Source organism: Dermochelys coriacea, chromosome 21, assembly GCF_009764565.3.
Source record: "Dermochelys coriacea isolate rDerCor1 chromosome 21, rDerCor1.pri.v4, whole genome shotgun sequence".
Lineage (NCBI taxonomy): Eukaryota > Metazoa > Chordata > Testudines > Dermochelyidae > Dermochelys > Dermochelys coriacea.
In genome coordinates, this window is record NC_050088.1 from 7,323,339 (window position 1) to 7,334,304 (window position 10,966).

General features: G+C 44.5%; 1 protein-coding gene across 3 annotated transcripts in view; it reads right to left on the reverse strand.

Annotated features, from left to right (window-relative positions):
* NFASC (neurofascin) overlaps positions 1-6,861 on the reverse strand; it is a 182,008-nt gene extending 175,147 nt beyond the window's left edge. Inside the window, exon 1 of one of the 3 annotated variants that reach the window (XM_043500386.1) lies at positions 6,742-6,861. The gene's annotated coding sequence lies outside the window, so the exon portion shown is untranslated. The remainder of the gene's footprint in view (positions 1-6,741) is intronic. The other 2 variants (XM_038379847.2, XM_043500401.1) reach the window with 2 other exon arrangements.
* Positions 6,862-10,966: the final 4,105 nt, after the last annotated feature.

Sequence of the window (10,966 nt, forward strand, 5' to 3'; positions counted from 1 at the left end):
AGAAGAAACCAGTGACAGCAATTCACTGCAGGAACTTGGCCATGGACAGCTGCAGTGAATCCTCCCACAGCCTTTTTGTAGCCATCCAAACCTGGCATCTCTCCATTGTACATTTGGTCCAGATGAGACAAATTCAGGGAGGTCTAGAGCAGCCCTGGATATTGGTGTCCTTCAAACCATTGTTGGATACCAGTTTCAGAACAGCAACAGCCAGGATTTCTAGATCAGTGGTTCCCAAACTTTTCAGCATCATGCCCCCTATTTAATTTTCGAGAAACCCACACGCCCCCCACCTCTCCTTTACCATCATCCAACCCCCCCTGATCCTTGTCCCCTGACCGCCCCCTCCTGGGACTCCCCCGCCCCAACTGCCCCCCCAGGACTCCACCTCCTATCCAACCCTCCCCCCTGCTCCTTGTCCCCTGACTGCCCTGAACCCTATCCACACCCGCACCCCCTGACAGGTCCCTGGGACTCCCATGCCTATCCAACCCCCAGAACCTCCACCCCATCCAACTGCCCCCTGGGACCTCCTGTTCCTTATCCAATGCCCTCTTCCCCCACTCCCCACCACCTTACCAGGCTGCTCAGAGTGGCAGGACTATTGGAAAGCCTGGGAGGTGGGTGGGCGTAAGCCATGCTGCCTGCCTGGCTACAGGAGAGGGTGGACAGGAGGGGAGGGGCAGGGCTGGGGGTGAGCCTCCCCGGCTGGGAGCTCAAGGGCTGGACAGCCTCACACCCTCCCCTGCCCGGAATTTCGGCACGCCCCGCCAGGGGGGCATGTCCCCCAGTTTGGGAACCAATGTTCTAGATAATGCTCTTCCTACTAACTCTTAGCTTCCCCTCACCCTCTGCAACCCAGACCTTCCCAGTCCTCCCTACAAGCCTCCAGCACAGGAGTGATGCTCTTGCTGTTTCTACATACCACAGGCTGCTCCCTCTGCCTTTAGTTGAGTGGGAGTGAAGCACCAAGCAGAAAGAACCAGAGGATGCAGAGATCACCGTCGGCAGAATTATAGGATTTAGCCACACAGACAGCTGTAGGGGCAATAGCCCACAAATGGAAGGATTCCTAAGAGGTACAGTTAAGGTTTATCCCAGTGTATTGCTCACTTGAATTAGCCACACAAATCCATTCCTAGTTGTTAGGTTATTAATCCTTGGCCTGTTCTCTCATTCACTACATATTGTGAGCCCTGTAGGAGGGCTGAGGGTCTAAATCCTCTTTTTTTATAATTTAATCCATCATAACATAGAAGGTTTTCTTTCAGTCCTTGTAAAATATTAACAGCCTAGTTAGCACAACAGTGAATGCAAGCTAATTCACCCTGGGCTGGGCTTCCAGGATCATATAGCAACTATCCAGGACAGCTGGGGCAGGAGCAGCTGCACAGGTGAAAGACTGATGTCATGACATATGCTTTACTGGAGAAAGCAGTAACCAAAAAAAAATTAAAATAAAAAATTAGCCAACAAGATGTAAACCTGTAGTCCTGGATACTTCACTTTAAAGAAAATAATTCTGGAAAGAGATTAGCTACTGGGCAAGGAGGAAAATGAGATCCTTGATGAGATTTGGTTAGAGACTACAGAATTGTTTGAATGAATCTAGTTATCAGTTTTCACAGGCCATTCTGTTTGAAAATACCAAGGAAACTGTTTGTAATGATGAGCTGTAGTCAAATGAGACATCCCAGGAGTGTTAAGGAGACTGCCTGGGGAAGTACAGACAAAAATTTAGGTTTTAGAATAAGAACTATGTTAAAAAGAACAGCAAGATCAATAGAAATGTGTTTATTCCCCCCCTTCCCCCATGCAAACCAGGCTTTAAAAACATACCCACATACCCCACAACAGCAACTAGTAAACACTCCAGTGCAATCAAGCTAAGCAATTACAGATGGGGAGCATTCTAATTATGGCCCAGATCCTGCAATATGGTCTGCACAGACTCTTGCACCTGGAGAGAAACCCACTGGCTTCAACTTAGCTCCATGCAGGTGCAAAGGTCTGTGCAGATCATATTGCAGTATCTGGGCCATAATTAGAATGTTCCCTATCCATAATTGCTTAGCTCAATTGCATTTAATTCCCATGGACTGCTTTGAAAAATCTCAAGAGATAGTTTAGACCTCAGCTCAAATCTTCAGAGCTTCAGATTTCAGCTCTGCCTATCTTTGTTTGTCTGTATAATGTCCAGGTTTAGCAAGTGCCTTTAATCCCTTCCTTTTACAAGCACTAACAATCACAGTGAACAAAAACAAAACACACAAAGAAACAAACAGAAAAACGCTTTCATTCAGGATCCATTAGTGCGTCCTTTAATCAAAAGGTTTTAATCAAGATTTAAAGCAAAGTGATTCATGCTTTGTGATGGCTTGGTCAGAACACAAGTGTTTCCAATATGAAAATAGAAAACATTGCTGGACAAGACTCTTAGTAATTGATCAACTGTGCTGTTTACATGGCAGCATTCACACCAACAAGAAGTGCCACTTACAGCATCGATTCCCACTATCTCAGAGCCCTGGTATTCAGGGTTTGGCAAGTCACTTGCCATTTAAGATTTAAAATTTCGCAAGGAAAGGAGCACACTTTCATCCCACAAGAAACGTTGCTTACAAAATAACTGGACACAGTCTGGAGATAGCATTGGACACTACAAGTTACATGAATGATTATGGAGGTAAAATTAAATTTCACTATAAACCACTCCAACAGAAAGACAAAATTAAAGCTGCTTTAGGAAAATGTTTATTCAATACTTCCCCTTCATTTGTGAAACAAATACTAATAAAAGCCTCATTGCTGTCTGTCAGTGTCCATTCTCTTTCGAGTTGCCCTTCTCACAACCACAAATAACCAACAGTATTTCAAACCTGAGATCCCAATAACTAGTACTCCTCATCTACAAATTCTGATCTGTTTTTGTTCTGCCACTTCTATGCCATCCCAGCCTTCTGCTGTTTTTAGTCTAAGAACCCAAAGTCCCTTCCCAAACCACAATTCAACAAGCTTCACCTGATCACATATATAACTCCTTTTCAATAAACATCTTTAAATTACTGCTTTGTAAAACACAAGGAGTACAAGAGACCAATACACAAGCCCTCTCTCACAAATGTTTACTCACATAAGTAGCCCCAACACATGCAAGAAGCCTCACTGAAGCCCCAAGACAGCTTTCAGAAGTATGGGTATGCAGGATTAGGCCCTATCTACTGCTATTATGACTGAGCATCCCTAATCATTTTTGGTGTTGGTGCACCAAACCACCCCAATGGCACTTTGCCAGCAACAGTGACAATTATACAGAAGACCCAGGAATGTTGAGACAGTTGGATCACATGAATGTCTGAACAGACAGTTGAATAATTCATTGCAAATTAACATTCATTGTGAATTTTGACAGTTTTCTCATCTAATAATTATTCAGGAGCAGATTGTTTGACCAGCTCTGATTTTGTCACAGAGCCTACACAAAGGTGATGAAGTTACAGAAAGAGGTAATATCAACTCTGCAGCACACAATCACTGCCAGCGGTGCCAACTCTCACAGTACTGATGTTTTACTTAAAGCCCCAGCTCCTGGAGTCATGTTCTTCCATGAAAAGCTTGACTGTTTTTAAAAGGTTTCTAGCCCTCATGTCTGCAGAGAAAAAAAGCTTGAAAATGTGACCCTAAAGGCACAAAAAGGAGGATGCAAATAAAAAGAACCCAAGTTTTACTCTTTTTTAACTCCCAGGATTTTTGCGACCTTGGCTTTGGAGGAGGACCTGGATGTGCTTCCATAAGGGATGGGAGGATTTATTAACTGAAATCCACAAGAAGAAACTGCTAGCTGGTGGAGGGACAATGGGATCACAGCCACCGAAGGAGATGTGCTGATTGTACAAGGCTGAGAACCTATGAGCCACCTGGAGGAGATTGCCTGGGAACTGATTTCTTGAGATCTGTGGGGATTTCAGCAGCAACCCTCATCCCTCCTTCCTTAGCTTATTGCAAACCTCTCTCATGCTTTTCAGGGAACAACTCTCTATTCTAGATGGTAGAGAGTTGCTCCCCGCCCCCTCATATGTTTTCCAGGAGGTGGGGTGGATGTGCATATCTCATTTCACACACGCACACCACTTCTGTCAGCAGGCAGGGTACAGATGTTTGTAGGAGCAGGTGGATAAGAAACTAGAGATGCATAGTAGAGTGAACTCGGGGAGGGATTTTAAAACCAAGAGGGCATTTCTACCTTGGATTCAGAAATGGATAGGTAGCGAGTGATGCGGACAAAGGCCCAGGGATAACAGTTCCACGTTCTGGAGCAAGAGATAAAATAAAATAACTAAACTTTTTGCTGCAATAGGCACCACTATTTTGATTAATTATTACTGTAGCCCTTAATGAGCCCTAGTCACGGACCAGGATCCCTTCATGTTACATTAGTACAATGGGACGCCAAATCAATCCCCCAAACTCTAACCATCCTGAACTCAGAGTCCATTTCCAAGTTTTGCAGACTATGCCCACCTCTACGTTTAGCTGAGATTATCTGTATACACTATGTGAATGGAATATTCTCATGTCACATCTATAAAAAGGAGATTGCATGTGCTCCAGATCAAAGCAATTAAGAGAGAAATAGCATGGTCCTGAATTTAAGTGGCTATTTCTCATGCTAGACTGTGGTGTAAGAAGTTTTGGGGAAACAAAGCAGTCATGCTGGCACTCAATTTAACAGTCTGCCAAAGGGTAGGCATTTTACAGAAACCTGCTTAACAATGAAGGAGCCAGCATCTCAATAAAAATCCCTGAATTTTTGCTTTTGTCTTTGGCATTTGTTAGGAGTACCTAGGCAACAGTGGCATCTCCACCATATTCATCTTAAAACAGTAAGATGTCTGGATCTCAGTATGCCAAGTTTTTCTCTCTCTCTCTCTCTCTCTCTCTCTCTCTCACACACACACACACACACACTTAGTATAGCTTTGCTCTCAGAAAGAGAAAGCTGGAGATATCGCTTCAGAAATAATACTGAATAGACAACCTTGCTAGTCACAGGATCTGACCTTGAAGAAAAACAAAAACCCAAAGACAGATTCTAAAAAGAACTATAATAATTTTCAGTGAAAACATCTCTCTCTACCTTTCTGACCCTTAGTATAACCTCCCCATACACATCATTCGCACTCTCTTATTCGAAGATCTCACCCACTACATACATGTTATTTGTGTGTCCATGTTTTCCAGGGAGCAGACGAGGCCAAATAAATAAATATCACACTGTATCACACCAACACATTATTCTTTCAGGCCCCAAAGGTTCCTACAGCAGACATGGACTGTTCACACACAATAAAAGGAAGAGCATTTATATGTCATTATGACCAGTTCCGGCACATTTCCTAGAGACAGCAAATAGCCAAACCTGCTGTACAGTCAGGAGTACACATGATTCAGCACATACCACCTGACTAATACCAGCTTGCCTCACACACCGACACAACAGAACTTGCATATTTTAAAAACAATTTTATCAGGGACAAAGCATCTTATAAGCAATGTATGTTCTTGGCAAGGCCTCGATGCTCATATTGCAACCTCACACTCCAGGTATTTTCATAATAGCCACACTGGATTAGGTCAGTAGGCCAGGTAACCCAGTACCCTGCCTGTGCCAGCAGCCTTAGGGGGAAGGTTAAATTAAATAAAATAGCCTGTGGTAAACACTTAAGAAATAACCATGGGGGGGGGGAGATTCCCTCCCCCGTCAGAGGCTGGTACATACCCTGAAGCATGAAGACGACTCACGGTTTATGTCCATGCTAGCTTTCCTTTCTGCACCCAAGTGCCCCCAAGAAATTGACACAAGTATTTTCACACACACATACTGTAACGCCATTCAACATTTAGACATCACAGGCAAAAAAAACAAAAAAAAAAAAACAAAACCACTTTTGGTATCAGATACCAGCCCTGATGTTCACATTTCCCCTCATGAAGGGAGACCAAGATATTAGAGCCAAGAAATCTTCCATGGGTCCAAAAGCAGACACCTGCCCAATGCATGGTTTTGTTTTACAAAATTTGGAAGGGGGGGGGGGAGGAAGAGATTGAAAATCTCTCTCTAGCCGATTCTGCAGCTGTCTTGTGGGTGGCACGTCTGTGGGATTCCACCTCTAGAGTGGACACAGAACCAGACCCCCAACGGACCGGGCCTCTCAACTCTCCAGAGACGGCAGGAAGCCAAATTACACCCTCCCTCCTCCCAGGAGGCTGTGTCACACCCAGATGCTGCCCTTGGCTGGAGAGGGCACCCAGGGAAGCCGGCGAGGGCTGCGCGCCTCCGCAGCGGGATGGAAGCGGGGCCAGGTTGGAGAGGATTGTCCAGATCCCCCTGCAAGGCGCAGGGTTAAGCAATATCCCTCCCCAGCGGGCTAAGGGAGCCGCCGGACACCCGCTTACGCAGGGACCCCGAAGGCGTCCAGCCCCGGTTCTCCTCCGCAGGGCGATCCGCTCCGCGCAGAGACCACGGCGGGACGGGGGCTGCAGCAGCGGGGAGAGGACGGGGAGTTTGGGGGCAGGGAGCAGCAGGAGGAGACGGGGCAAGAGGGACCCCGCCCAGGAGGGAAGCAGGAGCCCCCTCTGCGCAGCCCCAGCAGGGAGAAGGGGACAAGCCCCGCTGCAAGCCACCCTCCCCAGAGGCACGCCTCCCTGCATCTGGCCTTGCCCCCCGCAGCCCCGCTGTACCTGGCCCTGGCCCCGGCCGGGGCTGCAGCTCGGCACGCGCCTGCCTCTGGCCTCCCCGCGCCGGCTGCACGCGAGCCCAGCGCATCCCCCGGCAGCCTCCCCCCAGCCGCTCCCGCAGTAGGGCAGGGACCAGCGGGCTCGCCGCCGACCGCCGCGTGCGCGCTCTGGGGTGCCGGCGCGCCCCCGGGCAAGGGGCTGGGGGCCGGAGCGCGCCTCGGCTGCGGCAGGTCCCGCAGCGGGGCTGCGCGGCACCAGGCGTTACCGTGCGGGAGGGGAGGTGGTGGTCATTAGCGAAGAGTCATTAGCAAAGAGGGAATGAGGCGGCATTGGATGGGTTAACGAGTGGGGTTAGTGCCTCCCTCCTAGGAAATGAGAGAAGTCATTGTCCGGAGGGGTAAAAGCAAGCGGGGGCACCTAATGAGGAGGAGAGAGTAATTAATGAGGCAACAGAGGGAGAGTTAATGGGGGAAATGGAGGAGTAATTAACGCAGGAGTTGGTCTCGTTGACTACCCCCCGATGGTAAAAACGCACTTTTACTGCCTTATTTAATTCAGCATAGTCATGTCTGTTTTGCTGAATTTGAGTTTTTAAACTAGGATAAATCTATTAATAGGGTGGGGTAAATTAATGAAAGGGTTAAATTTATGAAGGAAGAAGAGCTGCGTAATGAAGGGCAGTTAAGGAGTAGGGATCAAGGTAGTTAGTATTGCATAGTAATTAATACTAATAGACTAGTAGGTTTCAGAGTAGCAGCCGTGTTAGTCTGTATTTGCAAAAAGAAAAGGAGGACTTGTGGCACCTTAGAGACTAACAAGTTTATTTGCACATAAGCTTTCGTGAGCTACAACTCACTTCATCAGATAAATAAATGTGTTAGTCTCTAAGGTGCCACAAGTACTCCTAATTTACTAGTAGTAGACTTTACTCTTTTCAAACAAAAAAGGAGAAATTTTAGTTTTGAAAAGTCAAGATGTTCCCTTTTGACCATTACTTTTTCCTGAATATTTTGTCAACTCAAAACATCCACCCTGATTCACAAGACCCCTTTGGTTTCAATAAACCAGCATTTTTTCCAATGAAAAATGATCAGAAGAGTCCCAGCCTGCTCTAGTTTTGTCCATGAGGACACTTCCTGCAGCCTTTTAGAGTGGTCTATACACAGCAGAGCCAGACTCTCAGGTGAAAGAGATCCTCACCTGTTTACTGACACTGCTGTTTTCTGAGGAAATCTGATTGCTTAATGATTAAGCAGAGGTTCCAGCCTCCCAGAAAAGCATAAAGAAAAGGAGTACTTGTGGCACCTTAGTGACTAACAAATTTTGAAGTTGACAGATTTCCCACTCTATACAGCTAAATTCAGTGCCTTGCATAATGACAGGTTTCAGAGTAGCAGCTGTGTTAGCCGGTATTCACAAAAAGAAAAGGAGAATTTGTTAGTCTCTAAGGTGCCACAAGTACTCCTTTTCTTTTTGCAAATACAGACTAACACAGCTGCTACTCTGAAACCTGCCAGAAAAGCATGTACAGCTGCTCATTTAACATGGGCTTATCAACATTATCCTGGGCTCCAGCTGAGAGTCAGTAGCTTGGATTAGCACTCCACTTTCTCCTTTTAAAGACTTGTGGGAACTACTTTGTTTTTGGACAAAACCCTATTATCTGGGAGAATGACCTACTGTTGTATCAATCCATCATTGGAAGGTGTTCAGATACTAAGATGGGGGTGCTTTATATGAACTTTAACTGCATACTGCTCTGTGTTTTACAGCATAAGTAGGATTTAAGGTTGATTGGGGTCTACAAAAACTCAATAGGCTTCTATGGAAATTACTCAGGCATTCTGCTACATCTGTAGTCAACAACAAGAATTACCCAATGATTCCATTCTATAAGTCTATTTCCATAAGGATAGCTACAAGATTTGAAGCAAACTGATTCATTTTAGAAGGTGAACTGGATATCAAGGGGAAAAGATCAGAATTGGATGTTAAATCAAGACCCAGAAATATAAAATTAAGCATAGGAGAATGCCTTATACACTTATTTCCTACCATGTGATTAAAATGATGCTGTAAAGTATGTCATAACAGACTTAGCTCTATTACTCACCATTTAGATTTAGACCCTTTAAACAAAATACCTATACCCTACTTGACTTTTCACTATTTATGCTATTTTGTATTTTGCACTTCACTCAGATTCAACAGTGATAGAACTATAAACCAAATCATTCTATTGCAGTAGCACCCCCTCACTCAAGATCAGCACCCTATTATGCTAACTGTAAACAAGTAACAAACAGGTCCCTGCCCTAGAGAGCCCACACTCTAAGTTCCCAGTCCTGGGCTCTGATCCCTGCAGACAGACCCTTTCACCCACAAAAAGTCCTGTTGGAGCCAATGCAAAGATCAGGGCCCAAGTTGGAGTTTCTAAGCACTTGCCCAATGTTGTCACATTGAGATTCATAGCCCTGCAGGGCAAGGATGAAATGAAAACTGCAACACCCTTTTGGCAAAACAAATACAATACTGGAGAAAAGATACAAATATAGATGAACCCCACTGGTTTCTACATTTCCTAAATAGGATTACACAGACATGACTTGAATACTACAGGTTTTTAAGATAATTAACTCCATTTAGTCACTAATCCTACAGAGGACTCCAAGCAGGCAGTCAGACTCACTGCAGGATCAGGATGTTCTGCAAGTGCTCAGTTTGCCACACTGAGTAGGGACTACTTGGTGTGTAAAGCTAAGCATGTGCTTAAGTCTCTGCTGAACCCTGGCCTTAATTTCTGAGGAACCCTGTTTGTTTCATCCCCTATTAAAATTACATAGATTTTACCGTAAGATTAGTTTCAGAGTAGCAGCCGTGTTAGTCTGTATTTGCAAAAAGAAAAGGAGTACTTGTGGCACCTTAGAGACTAACAAATTTATGGAATCTTCTAGAAGAGGAAAAGAAACTGATCCCACGGGGCCAAATTCACCTCTGCTGTAGCTCTCAAATTCATTGGTGTTGCATCACAGCTAAATTTAGTCCACAGAATTGTATATAATAAAAACGTTTTCTGATGTTTATTCTCATTCCTAATTCATTGCCAGAATAATTGAGTTTTTTCTATGAATATTTACCACAGCAAATATAGGCTCCTATTTGGGAAAATATTTAGGCAAGTTCTTAAATCCCAAGTATTTTGAATAGGGATGGGATTAATTACATACTTAAAAGATAATCATGTGCTTAAGTGGTTTGCTGAAGCAGGGCCACGGGCAGCTGACAAGCCCTCTATAGTTTTTAGGATTTCACTGAAAGGGTGCAACTTTTAGAGCATTTCCCCATCCATATTTTTTTGCTTAGTCAATATTCATCCCTGTGTTTATTATCCTAGCAGAAAATGTCACTTGGTAAAACAAGAAAAATACCAATAGGTCAACAACATGCTTATGTCTGTTGAACCATGCAGAGCAGACTTATTTGGAATGGTGGTGTTTTCTCAAATGGATAGGAAAGAAATATTCAAAATAGCTAAGGTACAGGGCCCAGTAGAGCATTAGCTCCTCACCTCTGCCAGACTGAATTCAAAGCTGGTTTAGATTACAAATTAAAACTTCTTTAAATGGCACCGATGGAACCCCATAACCATTAGCTCAATTACTTAGGATATGAATGTGGGGCAGAGATTTGCCTCTCAGATTCAAACTGCTGCTATTCTATAGTGTGAAAGCTGTATTTCAAGGAACAACTAAATCTGCAGCAGCTGCTAACCCTAGGAAGAAACATGGCTGCCAAACATTCCAGAAAAATCTGTAGATATTTCAACATACTGTGACTACTCTGACAGTTAGAGACTTTTGAGGTCCTGATCCTGTACCACTGCTGTTAATAAATATTTTGCTATTAACTTCAAGGAGAGCAAGTTCAGGCCCTTAGAAATCAGCTAGTGGGAGGCTGCCTATGATACTTTGGTTACATCAGAATTGGATCCCATGTAAATCAAAGGTAATGCCCCACTGAAATCATTGGGCCTGATTCTTCGATACACTTTGGAATAAATTGAAAGGCACAACATTGATATCCCTAAGGTCACATCAGTGCAAAATATAAAGACACTCAAAGTAGAATCTGGCCCTTTGGTGTCCCTGTTACTAAATAGCATGCCATTATACTTCTGCAGAAGTTACCTTATGGGATTCAGGAGACCTGGATTCTATTCTTGGCTCTG